General features: G+C 31.2%; 1 pseudogene across 1 annotated transcript; it reads left to right on the plus strand.

Annotated features, from left to right (window-relative positions):
- The first annotated feature begins 1,009 nt into the window (after positions 1 to 1,009).
- LOC149577183 (hydroxycinnamoyltransferase-like) lies at positions 1,010 to 4,253 on the plus strand (annotated as a pseudogene). The gene is made up of 2 exons (XR_016362830.1): positions 1,010 to 1,509; positions 3,103 to 4,253. The product of XR_016362830.1 is annotated as a hydroxycinnamoyltransferase-like (transcript).
- Positions 4,254 to 16,441: the final 12,188 nt, after the last annotated feature.

Here is a 16,441-nt window from a genome sequence, read left to right on the forward strand (position 1 = left end):
GTGCAAAAAGGATGAAAAATAGTTGTCTGTAGAAGAAAGTAACTAAGAATTGAAGATGGTAGACAAATGCTTTAAAATCATATTTTATTTTTCACTTTTAAATACTTTTAGAATGAATGAGAGATCTTCTTGATTCAAATGATAGTCACATGTTCTAAATAAAATAAAATGGTTGCATTTTTAATTGAGTGTGTGGTGATAGATCAAACAAAAATTTAGGGACAACATAAGTTGTGATTGCAAGCTTGAAGATGATATCATCCATTTATTTATTTTTTAGTTTGTACTACATGGAGCACAAACTTGACAATGGAAGCAATATAGGGATGAGCTTATGGATCAAAATGGATACTATACAAATGAATCAAATATATAAAGGTGCATGCAAATAGAAGCAAGATATGTCAATCAACATACCATCATATGCATATGGCTCCAAATGAAGCTTGCAAGGACCAAGTCTTGTTGAGTGCAAGGCTCCAATATCATAAGGGTTGAGGTCAAGATCCTGCCTTAGACAAATTTAGTGAAATTGATACCCCTCAATCCATGACTCTTATCCGAAGAGGCTTCAACGCATAGGCTTGTGCTTCCATATCCAATAGCCAAAATTACTTTATAAAGACTTGTAAAACTAGTGTGCCAACATTTTAATTTTCATATCCTACTAGACTCTTGAACTCTATCAAACAATAATAATAATAACTATATAACATAACTTAAATTAACATAAAATTACATCATTATATATAAATATCAAAACATTACTTCAAATGAACTCAAAACCTTATAAAAACTTCATACTAAATTTTCCACTGTTAACTAATGTTTAAACTGTACCTGTTGAACCTTCTTTGGATGCAAGCGTATATGACGGTTTATCTTTTATGTACTCGTACAAACAGAAGATATTTTTGGATTGCTCGAGGGTCCCATATAAAAGGATAAACCAATAACAGAAATAAATGATCAGATGTAAAATAAATAAAAACTAATAAAATGTTCGGAAAGCAAATAAATATTGTAAAAAAGACAAATTGTGGATGGAGAGAGGAAGTAGCTGCAGTAATGGATGAAGCAGAAACACAAGTAAAAGTGCAGAGAATTTCATGTGTGATTCCGGCAGTCCCAACAGAGAGGCAGCCAGTGCCTCTCTCAAATCTTGATGTTATCTGGTTGCCAGTCAACAATGTCCAGAGGCTTCTTTTCTACACAATCTCCCATGAAAACCACCTTTCTGCTATAGTAGAGAGATTAAAGAAAAGCCTCTCATCAGTCCTCGTGCATTTCTATCCACTGGCTGGCCGATTAGACATGAAGGGAGAATCAGGCAGACCGGAGATTGACTGCAATGATTCAGGGGTGGAATTTGTGGAAGCTTCCATAGATATGCCCTTCTCCTCTCTGGAAAGAGATGGGTTTCAATACAAACCTTTCTTTCAAAACCTGGTCCCCGAAGCCCGTCCTTTACAGGAACATAATGGTAGTAGATCTCTCATCTCTGTACAGGTATGCATTTCTCTGTATACCTTTTTAGTATAATATTGAACTTGTGATATTGCTATCAGGATTTAACTGTGTAGTTTTTGAGTCAAACTCATTGATCCATTATCATGAGTAGTGACTCACACATGAATCCATTTCTCATAAGAATAAATGGAACACTTAGCACTGATTGGATCTAGGCGATGCTCACAGAGGTGAAACACTTCTAATGTTAGATTACAATGTATCTTTTTCATTCTTGTATGAGTGTTCATTCTGGTGATCTTGTTGGTTATTCCTTTCTCAATAAAAAAGAAAAAAGAAAAAACAATATTGAACTTTTAGAGATGCAGATTTACTTCCATATTTCAGCAACCATAGACTACAGCGTATGTATACCCATTGACCAGATGGCCATCCCCAAATCATAAAATTAAAGATTGACACCAAGAAAATATTTGTATTTAAAGGCAAGTCACGGACAGTATTAAAACTGATGTGAGTAGTTATTTATATTGATTAAAGATTGTTTATAGATGTGATTGTGTAAGTTTCTATATCTTTTTGGACCCTATTCTATAATCTATTATGAAGTTGAAGTAGTGCTAGATTCAGATCATAGTTTATGATCTATCATCAAGAATAAAGGAACACTAATAGATTAGAATGGTAGGTTCAGATCATATTCTATGATTCATTATCAGGATGGAGTACTAATAGACTAGAGTGTGATATTATAATCATACTCTATGATCTGTTACTAAAACAAAGTAGTGCTAAGCACTCCATCCATCCCAATATAAACCACAAAATATGATCAAAACATAAATACAAAAACTAACATTAAAATAATAATAATAAATTATCAAAGTCAAGTATTGTATTACTGATAAAAGAATAAAATTTACATTATAAAACTCCATATCTTCATAAAATATAATCAGGTAATGACAAGTTCATAACGGTTTGAACATTCTACATTCTACAATAGACTTAAAGCTAAACCATATCAATATTAAAAAAAATTTAAAAATTTCCTCTAACTAGTATCAGCAACAAAATGAACCAAACCCTGAACATTTGAGAAAATTTCTACAAAATTTAGCCATTATGTTCCTACCTCTCTTCCTCAAATCAGCCATTATGCCATTTGGTGGTTTCTTCCCCCCTCTGGCAAATCAGCCATTATGCCTTTCGGTGGTTTCTTCCTCTCTCCCTCAAATGAGCCATCATGCCATTGCCCAGCTTCTTTCCCTCACTTGACTCCGCTCTTTCTTGACCTGCATTTTCTTGTTTTCTTCTTCAAACAGAACATACTTCTCCTCAGTCAGGTAGCTTTTCCACCAACCTAACTCTGTGGCTACCTTTTCCCCAAACTATTTTTGCAGGAATTCCATATTCCTAGAAATGATTGGGTTTCATAATTCCAAAGGCCTCTTATCCCTTAAAATTAAAATCAGCCTCTCACTGATATCTTAATTTCGAAAGCTATCTTCAATTAATTTACAGAAATGAAATTTCCTTGCCAATAATGCTGATATGAGCAGTTATCTCAATTTGTGTTTCTCCATCTTGTTCTTTAAAATGACCTCATTTTTGAAGAAACGGGCATTATAGGTTACATCTTTTGAAGAAGAGGGAATATGCATTGGAACCACCCTTCATCATGTTATAGCAGATGGAAACTCGTTTTGGCATTTCATGAAATCATGGGCAGAGATTAGCAGAGGCCTCCCTCTCTCAAACCCTCCTTTGCATGCCAGAAAACCCCCCAACCCCCGAAGCAAGAAACCCATTTCTATTTCCTACAAACCCCAGGAAATAGAAATCAATGGAATCAGAGGGGCACAAATTTACAAGTTTCTACCAGAGGAATTGGAGGCAGAGGAGGAAAAAACAATGATGTCAGAAGAGAGACAAAAGTCTCTTGAGTTATGGCTCGGCCAGACAACACAAGTGGTGTACTCAACATTCTGCTATACACAAGACAAAATCAGGGGCTTGAAGAAACTGAGTGGAGCACGGGCAGTGAGTTCATTTGTTGCAGTGGCTGCCCACTTTTGGACAAGTCTGATGATTGCACAAAAAGTGGCAGATAAAGAACATGTTACATTTTTTTTGCTGGCTGATTGCAGAGGGCGTGTAAGCCACCATTGCCTTCATCTTACTTTGGCAACTGCTTATCCGTGGGCGCTGTAAGAACAACTGCTAAAACTCTTCTTTCAAACGACCTCTTCTTTGCTGCAGGGCTCATACAGGAGCTCATCAATTACTGTACCTCGGAAGCTCAGATTAATAATATGATAGATTGGCTGGATTCCCCTGATAGTGATATTCCGCGTTTGTTTGTAGAACTCGGAGGTGCTAATATGACCAATGTGGTAAGCTCCCACAGGTTTCCAGTTTATGAGACTGATCATGGTTGGGGGAGGCCATTGAATGTACAATCTGCGTCCATGAATGAGAATGGGTCCATGGTTTTGTTTGCTGCAAATGATGGAGGAGGAAGTATAGTTGTGTCCACTCGCCTTCCTCAAAATCAGATGGATGCCTTAACTGGGCTTCTCTCCGTCTCTATTTGATTTTCTTACTTTTCTATGGTATTTTGGATCAGAACAACATTATTAACAATTTTAAAGATTTTTTTTTATTGTGGGTCTTTGATAAGAAGGCTAGATCATTCATCATTTCTTCTATCAAACCATTTTCATAAAATTTCAGATAAAACGGTGTCTATTTATATGAAGAACAGCATCATGTTTCTGGTTTGTTTGGCTAATTTTGAGAAGCATTGTCATCAAATATGAATCAGTGAGTTTAGTTCTAAAACTATATTGTTTCTAAGTATGATTAAATTTAATTCATTTTATATTTATAAATTTTATTTGAATGAAGCATATGATTTTCTTTTTCCCCTTTAGGTGAATTTACTTTACTAGTGCCTGCCTATACATAGGCAGAAACTAATGTTTTCAGTGATTTCAAAATTAATTTTTTACAATCAAAATTTTCATTAGTTTCTAAGGTTTAAAATTATTTTATTTTTTAATTCATTTTTACTCAACAATTCTTCATTTTCGATTACGCAGCAATAACATTTTTGCCAGAGCTAATTTTTTTTTTTAACAAAAAAATTAGAAAAAAATATCACATCTTCTAGAACCACCTCCTACAACCTTCCGTGAACCATCTAGTGGCTGCTTATGCTGCTATGCAGGTGGCTGTTCGGAGAAGAAATCTTGCAGTGACCCTGTTGTCTCATGCAATCACCCCATGCTTACCCAGGCTTGAAAGGAAATCCGTGCAGAAATAGTATACATACCCCTTGCAACCCAAAAAAATGTGTGCAAAAACACCGTATAGATAGCAACTGGCACTCCATCTATAGAAAACGGTGGCAGAGAACTACTTCCAGACTGTTCCAACGTTGAGTACAGAGGCTTTTCTAGGATTTGCCTTAATCTTGTTTTTGCAGTGACATTGAGGCAGAGGGAATTGACTACCTATGCCCTCAAACACATGTTGTCTGGGAGACTCTACTTGAGTAAATTCAATGGCTAAAGCTGGTGCCTTTCCCAGATAGCTTTAGACTGGCTGGATCTATTAAAAAAAAAATTATATTTAAAAATTCTAAAAATGATACCTATCTGCAACCTTGCAGGCAGCAGTTGTGACTATAAATTTGATAAGTAAATCCTTATGATTCGCACTATTCTTGAAACATAGTTCATCATTTCAAGGCAATGGGATAGATCTCGACATCTGAAGCTGTACAGTGCCATGAAAAATCCAGAAATTTCCATTTTTCCATCTATATCCAACTTTTTGCAGCCGACTCTTCTTCTAGTCGCCTCTATTGCAAAATTCCTGTAGCCGCCTCTATTGAGAAAATTGTGTATCCTCAGAAAAATTAAGAGATGTAGATCTTGCAGATTTTGCTGGAATTTCTAAGGTTGAGGCTATGTGCATATTTTTTCTCTCCATTTTGGCTTTTGGATCACTCTAATTCTCCATGCCTTGGTAGTGGAATCGTATGCTTCCACTATAACTGGACCGCTAGGGCTCGTGCCCACCCCAATGATTGTATATTCCTCCATCTTATTTACTGCTTATAAAATTGTACTGGCTATAATATTACTCAACTAAACCAAATCTGGCAACGTGGAGTACGTTTTGTTAAGGGGGTTGCAAATGCATAGCATGGGGAATTATAGCCAAACCAGGAACTGCCATTAATGTCTGCCAAGAGCAGTCCAGAGGCAGATCCTCTGAAATTGATTGCGTCACCGCAAGGTATGAAAGAGGAAAAAAATGGATTGCCAGATGCAGGTGATAAAAGGAATAGTTTAGTGAGAGAATTGGGTTTTGGAAGGGCAAAGAAAAGTCTCAGACAAACCACTGGTTCTCAATGCTTCTGGATGACTTCTTATAGAAATTGGAAGCAGCAAGAGGAGTTTGGTGAGGAGGCTGCCAATGAATGGTTATCTGGCATGTCAAAGGAGAGTGGAGAACTTCTATCTACGCGGAAACAAGTTTTGGAGGTCTGAGGAGACGTCAGTCCAAAATTTTGATGTATACAAAGTTGGGTGTTTTTGGAAAAGCCACCTATGAGAGTAGACATTTTTGTAAGCATCTATCCAGCCGACCAAACGATTGTTATTTCATATTTACTAGCTATATATACCTCTATATATATTACGCCGAGAGTAATCGTTCTCGAGGCGCCTATTTTTATTTAATCCCAAAGTTATTTTAATCGAAGTTGGGATTAATGAAAATAAAAATAGGCGCCTCGAGAACGATTACTCTCGGCGTAATATATATAGAGGTATATATAGCTAGTGGCAGTCGCGGCGCAATAGGAAAAATATTTATTTTTTATTTTTTATTTTGATAAGGTTACTATAAAATTGTTAATTAATTTTTAATTAGAGTTGTATGAAGTTAGTATAAAATTATGCTTCAAAATATTTTTTAAAATTTAATATAAGGAGTTTAATATAGATTAAAAATATATTTTTTATTTTTGGGATATTGTAATGTAAAATGTTATAGTCATACATAGATATATGGTTAGGGACAAAGTTACCATTATAGTTAATGTTAACCTTAGGGATAGAATTAGGGTTAGGGTTAGCATTAGAGTTAGGGTTGGAGTTAGGGTTAGGGTTTGAGCTATGGTTAAGGTTAGGGATAGAGTTATGGTTATGGTTATTGTTAGAGTTATGGTTATGGTTTAGATTAGAGTTATGTTTATGGTTAAGGTTAGGGTTAATGTTATGGTCATGGTTAAGGTTAGGGTTAGAGTTACGGTTATGGTTATGATTAGGGTTAGTGTTAGGGTTATAGTAAGGCTAACGTTAGAGTTATGCTCATGGTTAAGGCTAGGGTTAGAGTTATGCTTATAGTTAGGGTTAGGGATAGGATTAGAGTCCAATTATGGTAGAGTTAGAATTAGGGTTAGAGTTAGGTGTAGAGTTATGTTTATGGTTAAGGTTAGGGTTAGAGTAATGCTCATGGTTAAGGTTAGGGTTACGGTTAAGGTTTGAGTCAAATATTATTTTAAATTTAATATAAGGAGTTTAATTTAGATAAAAATATATTTTTTATTTTTGAGATATTGTAATGTAAAATGTTATAGTCATACGTAGATATATGGTTAGGGACAAAGTTAGGGTAAGGGTTTGAGCTAGGGTTAAGGTTAGGGTTAGGGTTAGATTCTAATTATGGTAGAGTTAGATTTATGGTTAGAGTTAGGGGTAGGGTTAAGGTTAGTGTTAGGATTAGAATTAGGGTTAAGATTAGGATTAGAGTTAGGGTTAGGATTAGGGTTATAGATAGGGTTAGGGTTAGGGTTAGGGTAAGGTTCTAGGTTAGGGTTAGGGCTAGGGTCAGGTTTAGGGTTAGAGTATGAGTTAGGGTTAGAGTTTGAGTTAGGGTTAGGGTTATAGTTTGAGTTAGGGGTAGACGGAGCATTATAATTTGGGTTAGAATTAGGGTTAGGTTTAGGGTTTGAGTTTGAGTTATGGTTAGAGTTAGGGTTAGAGCTAGAGCTAGAGTTAGAGTTAGGGTTAGGGTTAAAATTAAAATCCAATTATGGTAGAGTTAGATTTACAGTTAGAGTTATGGGTAGGGGTAGGGTTACGCTTACAGTTAGGGTTAGAGTTAGATTTAGGGTTAGGGTTAGGGTTAGGGTTAGGTTTATATTTAGAGTTAGGGTTATATATAGAGAGAGTTATATCAATGTTAAGGTTAGGGTAAGGGGATTGAGTCAGGGTTAAGGTTTTGGATTAGGGTTAGGGTTAGGGTTTCAGTCAAGATTAAAGTTAGGGTTAGGGTTAGAGTCTAATTATGGTAGAGTTAGATTTACAGAAAGAGTTAGATTTAGGGTTAGAGTTAGGGGTAGGGTTAGGGTTAGGGTTAGGGTTAGAGATAGGGGTAGACAAAGGGTTAGGGTTAGGCTTAGGGTTAGGGTTAGGGTCAAGGTTAGGGTTAGGTTTAGGGTTAGAATATGAGTTACGGTTAGAGTTTGAGGTATAGTTAGGGCTATAGTTTGAGTTAGGGGTAGACAGAGTATTAGAATCCTAGCTACGATTAGGGTTAGGTTTTGGGTTACGGTTATGGTTACGGTTAAGGTTAGAGTTAAGTTTAGGGTTATAGTTATAGTTAGGGTTAAAGTCCAATTATGGTAGAGTTAGATTCAGGGTTACAGTTAGTGGTAGGGATAGGGTTACAATTATAGTTAGGGTTAGGGTTAGGGTTAGTGTTAGAGGAAGGGTTATATTTAGAAGTTTTCTTATGGTCACAGTTATAGTTAGGAGGGGAGTAAGGGTTGGGATTTTAGATTATATTTATTATTATATAAGGTGCCCTATATAATAATATGTATATTCCCATGCTCATGGATAAGGTTAGGGAAAGAAGTAGGACTGTGGTTATTAGTGTTACATTTAGAATTTCATTTAGGAGGGCATTGTGTGCTATTTTTTCCCCCTATTCAACCCATCAATGATGTCTGATCTGAGAGACCTTAAATGGGATAGGTTCTTTGCAGAGGGTTAACATCGCTAAAGTTGGTGACTAACATTTTGTGTTGGCTCGGTTTCTTCATTGACCACGCTGGATCATTTTTTCTTGGTCGAGTTGATTCATGCTGCGAGATTCGATAACTCTTATTTCTTCGCGAGCTATCTTCCCATCTTCCCAAAAGTGCAAGATGTTGCCATGCATTCCCACTCTAACGTTTCTTTATATGCTAGTGTCTTCGAAACACTCTAAAGCCTAGAATTGCACAAGATGCTGCCATGCATCTCCATTCTGATGCATCGTCATGCTACATTGTTTCTTCAATTCTCTGAAGCCCAAAATTGCATCATGCTACCACGCATTGCCTTTCCAACATTTCCTCACTCCACAATGCTTTCATGAGTCTTTAAGACCCAAAATTGTGCCACATGGAGGGGGTTCACACCTTTTGTGCTATCTGCTTCGTTTGTTGGGAGGAATCTCTTCACTACATCTTAGTCATCCATTGGAAATAAAGCCAATCTTGATCGACGAATGTGACTTAATCCTTCATTGGGAGGAGTTTCCTCGTTGCATCTCAGTCATCCTTTTTGAGGGGAGAATCTACATTGATGGTTGCGACTTAATCCTTCATTGGTGAGGATTCACGATGCATCTATGCCGTCTATTTCGAGAGGAAGACCTTCATCGATGACCATCATTCATTTTTGGGGAAACCAAATTCCCCCTTGGGATCAACCTTGCATTTTTTGTGGGAGGTTAAGACATCATGTTATCTCTTTTCATAGTTTTTTGCCAGCAACATGAATGTCTTTCCTCTTCTTTCCATGAGTCTCCATTCTAGCGCCTCCTTAAGCTGCATTGTTTCTGCAATGCTCTAAAGCCCAAAATTGCATCATGCTACTACATGTCACCTTTATGACATTTCCTCACTCTGTAGTGCTTTCGCAAGGCTCCAAGACCCAGAATTGTGCCATGTAGCGAGGGTCCCCACCTTTTGTGCTATGGTTACAATTTAGATTTTAAGGTTATGGTTAGAATCAAGGTCAATTCTAGAGTTTATAGAATATTTAGAGTTAAGATTAGGGATTAAATATACATGAGGGTTAGCATTGGGTTGTATGATAATTACAGTTAGGATTATAGTTAGATATATCATTTAGATTAGGTTTTAGTCAAGGTTTAATTAGACTTAAGATTAGGGTGAGGATCAAGGTGAAGTCTATATTAGGGTTCATATCATGGTAGGATTGAAACTAATGTTAGGGTTAACATTGAAATTATGATTAGGGGTAAGGTGAAGATTTATATTTGGTCATGATTGTGGTTTGTGCTAGGATTAGGGTCTAAGTTATGATTAATTTTATGATTGTACCTTTAGGGTTAGGGTTTTGTTTAAGTTTATGATTATGGTTACAACTATGGTTTATGGTTCAAGTTTAAAGTTGGGAATGTGATTAGGATCAGGGATTAGTAAATTTTTTAAGAGTTCGGTTATAGGTTTACACCATGGTTAGGACCTTGGGACTGGATTTAGAGTTTAATATCATGGTTATCCATATAGGTAGGTTTAAGATTTTGATCAATATTTTGGAGTTTTTTTTTACATTATGGTTAAGGGTTAGATTTTAGGGTTAGGACTATAACCAATATTAGTGTGTAGGTTTTTGGTTTAGATTATGGTTTGGACTGAGATTTTCGTTATATCAATAGGGATATGTTTTAGTGCTATAATTATAGTTTAATGTTGGAATATAGTTATATTGTACATCATTGTTGGGGCTAGGGCTAAGGTAGGGGTTGTTGTTAGGGTTAACTAAGGATGACAATTAGGATGGTTTATCTTTTCAAGTAGAAAAAAAAACTCATATTGATTCAAAAACAAAGAAACTATACTTCGAAAATATTTTTCTATGTCATAATAGATTCATTTATTTTAATGATTGTATTAGTTAATTAGTTGTTTGATGTTTCAAAGTAAACATGGCTTATTTTATTTAAATTTAAATAATATTATTGTTTTGAATTGAATTTAGCTTAATTGTTAATAATCATATTTATATTTCTAATATTAACTCCAATTTGATCAAAGACCAAATATATTTTTGGTATTTTTGTAAACGAACTTGCTTAACACTTCCCTATTTCAAAGTTAATAAAATATCATTTCTATTGTCTTAGATTTGAGAGTAAGTATATTAAATAAGTAATAATAAATGAACATTATGATTAATATATTTCTAAAATAAAAATATATTACTTAAAAACTTGTTTACTTTAAATGAATAAAGTACTCATTTACTTGTAAATTTTAAAAATAGAAATTAATCTACATATATATAAAATATTTATTCTTTTTCCTATTTGCATACAAATTAATTAAAATCTAAACTTTAAACTACATAAATATTTTTAAAATATATATCCATCAATAAATAGTTTAGAATAAAGTAAAATCTAAAATTTAGACACATATAGAATCTTTTTAATTTCTATATACGTGTTTTTCTAATTTATTTCTACAAACATGCAACTGATATTTCTATTATCCATTTTTTTCCATTCTAAAAAAATCTAGATGTAAATAGAATTTTTTTAGATGCATGCAATCTTTCTAATTTTTTCTACATACATATATTAACATTTCTATTTTATATTTTGTTTTTACATTATGGTTATTTCAATCAAAATATGTAGATGTAAATAGAAATCTTTTCAAAAAAATTTATTTAAATTTAAATAACATTATTGTTTTGAACTGAATTTAGCTTAATTGTTAATGATCATATTTATATTTCTAATATTAACTCCAATTTGATCAAAGACCAAATATATTTTTGGTATTTTTGTAAACGAACTTGCTTAACACTTCCCTATTTCAAAGTTAATAAAATATCATTTCTATTGTCTTAGATTTGAGAGTAAGTATATTAAATAAGTAATAATAAATGAACATTATGATTAATATATTTCTAAAATAAAAATATATTACTTAAAAACTTGTTTACTTTAAATGAATAAAGTACTCATTTACTTGTAAATTTTAAAAAATAGAAATTAATCTACATATATATAAAATATTTATTCTTTTTCCTATTTGCATACAAATTAATTAAAATCTAAACTTTAAACTACATAAATATTTTTAAAATATATATCCATTAATAATTAGTTTAGAATAAAGTAAAATTTAAAAATTAGACACATATAGAATCTTTTTAATTTCTAGATACATGTTTTTCTAATTTATTTCTACAAACATGCAACTGATATTTCTATTATCCATTTTTTTCCATTCTAAAAAAATCTAGATGTAAATAGAATTTTTTTAGATGCATGCAATCTTTCTAATTTTTTCTACATACATATATTAACATTTCTATTATATATTTTGTTTTTACATTATGGTTATTTCAATCAAAATATCTAGATGTAAATAGAATTCTTTTCAATAAATCTAGATGTATATAGAATTCTTTTAATTTTTTACATACATAAAATCTTTCTTATTTTTTTCTACATACATAAAAGAATAATTTCTATTTTCTATTTAAAAAAAAAAAGCTATCATAAAGATTGATAAAAAAATTGATTGCATATGCATTCTTTAGTTTGTGCACTAAATGCACAAAATAAATTGTATAGATTAAAACTTCTCGTGCTGGGCACGGGAATATACAATAGAAATATCAGTTACCAAGAATAGTCGGCCATAAGCAATCAAATCTTAAACTCTGCAAATTTCTTGCAAGCAATCTTTGTTCTGTCTTTGGCTGAAAAGGAAAAAAAGAATTTTAGATCTGAGATTGTTTAGATTGCCCTATTCGATTCAAAAAGCCATGGAAGTCACCACAATTACATCTCCAAGAGGCCTAATGTGCCTTGATTCAGTACCGACATGCTTATCTCCACGAAAAACTCTGCACAGGTCCTCCAGTGGCCTCAATTTCGGTCATATGAACAGAATTCTAAATCTAAATGAAATTAATTAAAATTGAAATATAAATCAAAGTAGAATATTATAACTAATTTTGAATTTCAATTTACTTCTACATCTAAATCTAAATGAAAATGTAAATAAAAAATAGAAATCTCACCTGCAAAAATGTTACTCCAAAACTTCAATTTACTCCTATTCAAAAACTCCAATCTAATCCTCCAATAACCTCCATCTCTTCCTTCCTGCAAAAACATAAAATGAAAATGAAATGAGGAGCCTTGGTTTTATAACTTCTGAGAGGCTCCTCATATCCCCCAATAGACGTCTCTTCACATTCCACGAATTTGTTTCAAATTCCCCCACTCCCCGCAAAAAAAAAGCATGAATGTGCATGCAAAATTATATTTAACAAAAAAAAAAATCATATTGAAATTATTTTGCCCCTATTTTTTCGGGCCCTATTTTTTCGGGTCCTACTTTTTCGGGCCCTACTTTTTCGAGCCTATTATTTCGGCCTCCATTTGGCTTTCTATTATTTCGGCCAGCTATTATTTTGAGAATTCTTTTTTAATATTTAATTTGGAAGTTTGTAACTGCTCCCAATTCTTTTTTATTGACAGGAATCTTGGCATATTCTCGTGCTGGGCATTTGTGCTACCATTGTATAGAACGCCTCTCGGCTTAATAAATTATTATTAAAATAAAAATATAACTCTTTTATAATTTTTAAATAATTAATAAAATTAATTAATTCGCCATTAGGTCAGCTATTTAGTCATTTTGGACATTTTTGAAGAAGTTATTTAATTATGAATATGTTAATTCATCTTGTTTGAATTTTGTATTGATTAAACATTATAGATAAATAGCTGATTTTATCAGATGGCTTTTTTTCTAAAACTATTACAAAAATATTATTAAAATTAAAGAAAAATCATATATTATAATTAAATATATATAGTTAAAATTTTGGATCAATTTTTGAAAGGTAATGATATAAGTAGTTATAAGATAGTAATCTCTAAGTTGTAGTTTAAGCCACGTCTTTTAATTTTTAATGTATCAAATATGTACATAAAAATAAAAATAAATTGAAAATTTTAAGTGTACATGTTAATAGGTTTTGGACAATTTTCAAAAATTAAAATAAAATTAGTAAAATAACTTGTTGTGCTTCTCTTGTTACAAAAATATTGAAGATTTCAAATTTTAAGAGCATATATTTCATTCATGTCAATTTTACCTCAATTTTACAATTACGTGATAAAAAATTTACAACTAAAGGTGAAAGAAATGAGTATTTTGTAAAAGGTGAATAATTTATTAAAGTGTTAAAATTGCTTTTCAAGTTACACTAGGTAATAATATTTTAAATGTTATACTATTATAAATATTTCTTTTGATTGGTATACAATCGAAGCCTAGATTAATTATTATTATATGTTAAGTTAAGGTAGATTTGAACCAAAGACCTCCCACATGAGAGGCTCGCAAGTTACCGTTGCATTGTAGGCTTTTGCCTATGTTTTTTTGCTTGTTAATTTGAACATTAATTGTAGAATTTTTTAAAAAATAATAAATACTAGAAAATAATTTAGTGTGTATTTTGCAACAAGTATTGCCAATCTATTTTCTATTTTATTTTGAAAATATGAATCACCAAAAGCATGAGGCAGGGACTCAAGCTCTCATAGAGCTCTTGTTGTAATAAAGATTTGGATTTGATAGTGATATGTTGGTATTTTTCAATCTTTAGACTATTTGGAGCTCAAAAAATATAACTAGCAAGTGGTTCCCTTTTGTGCCTCCAACATGAGCCAATAGGATTTTTTTTTTTAAAGATGATGAATTGTATATGACCTTCAAATATTTATCTTTTTAAATTAATTTTATTTTTATTTAATTTTAATTTTTAAATATAGTGAAAATAAAATTTTATAAAATATATTTTATATAGTTATTAAGTTTATAAAAGTTTTCCACCTTATTCAAATATTGTTCACATCTTGTTTAACCTATCTAGCTCTCTCTATTTCTCAAAATTTCTAGGGGCTAAAACCGTTGCCTATAGTTTCAAAAAGTTTAGACCATGAACTAATGAAAATAAAAAATAAAATAAAAAGTTTCTTACTTCATTCTTTAATATTTTATTTTTCATAGAAAGACTTCAAATTTTTAAAGGAAAGATATGCATATACAAATATTGTTAGTTAAGAAAATTGTCTAATTTATTTTTAAAATGATAAATATATAGATAACAATTTTTTTTAAAAAAAATTAATATTTTGAATAATCTTTTCAATCACATTGATTTTAAAATAAAATAAAATCTTTTCAATCGTCAAATCATAAGAAAGTAAAATAGATACTATAAAAAAAAATACTTACATTTTGGTAAATTATTTTTAAAATAAATATATATTTTTTATTATAAATCTATTTAAAAATATATATATCTATTAAAAATCTTTCAAAAATTTGAAGTTTCCCTTTTTGTTAGATTTTCTAATTTTATGAATTTTGCTTCTATTATTAAAATATTAAAATCTTAAAATATTTTAAAATATATTAAAATATTAAGTTATATCAAAGATCTTTCAAAATCTGAAGTTTCCTTTTTATTAGATTTTCAACATTTATAAAATTTATTTCTATTATTGCAATATTATAATATATAAACATTAAATCATTAAATTGATACAAACTTTTAAAATGTTAAAAGTGGGCATTGTAATTGTAAACTCAAAACATAACAGTGTATTTAAATTTTTTTAAACTTTTAGTTCTAAATATTTTCACAATCTTCTATTTTATAAATTTTATAATATATTCTCTATATTCAAAATTATTTTTCAACTCTAAAAATTTGGAAAAAAACTAATTAGAAACATCTTAATAATATATATATTTAGATTTTAATCTGTTGCATTTACTCCATTAAAGCACTTGTATTTATGTAGCAATTTGTACATTTCAATTGACTAAGGAGAAATTGCAAAAGAATTTATACAATAAAGTAAGGAATATACAACCACTTAGGCATGAAGACTTAATAAAATATATAACTGATTAGATATCACATTTGGCATTAATAGACCTAAATATATAAAATATATAATTTATTAGATGCCAACGATGTGATGAGGACTGCACTTCAAAAAATTTAGTAGCATTTGGAGCCTAAAAGAAATAGACATTATATATTTCACTAATAGCTACGTATAATACCCTTCAAATCTTTATTATGCTCTGATAAGAAAACACAAAATATTCAAATTTCATAAAATTGACGACAAAATGTACAAAATATTAACATGACAAAAATGATTGAAAGACTCCATAAACAAACTCACAAAAATCATAACAAGAGACTTACCTCGAGTTTTTCCATGAATTGTCTGGTGTTGTCAACAATGTTCATCAAGGAAATAGGTAAAGAAACCCTATTCACTGCACAAACAATTTTAAACAAACATGAAGAAAATATATCTCCAAAAATAATTTTAAATTAGCATAAAGAAAATATATTGGGCAAACCTTTATGCAATAAAGTCCACCATTTCATTTTGAATAAAAGAGTTTGATTTTATACATAAATATTAAACAAAATCCTTTAAATAAGGAGTAGAAAATAGAACTTAGAGATTGAATTAAAAATAATAAAGGCTACACAAAATCTCTAAATTGAGTAGAAAATAGAAATTGACAAAAATAAAAATTTGTTATCAAAAAATATAAAAATTGGCAAGAGCTAACAATTTCTCGACAAAAAAATGTTAAAACTGGGAGCAAAGCTCCCACATATAAGTCTATCAACTTAATTATTCAAAAATTGTCAGCTCTTATACTTTTTTATAGATATACAAATTTCCAGTTGTTTTTACATGTGACTAATAATAAGATTGTAGCAAAATATAACTAGCACTTGTGCTTAAGGAAAGAACAAGGGGTATGTTGATGGCAGCGTCTACCTAGCCGACCAAATAGACA

Source organism: Cupressus sempervirens, chromosome 1 (genome assembly GCF_028749045.1).
Source record: "Cupressus sempervirens isolate cs-2001-9-10 chromosome 1, ASM2874904v1, whole genome shotgun sequence".
In the NCBI taxonomy this organism is placed as follows: domain Eukaryota; kingdom Viridiplantae; phylum Streptophyta; class Pinopsida; order Cupressales; family Cupressaceae; genus Cupressus; species Cupressus sempervirens.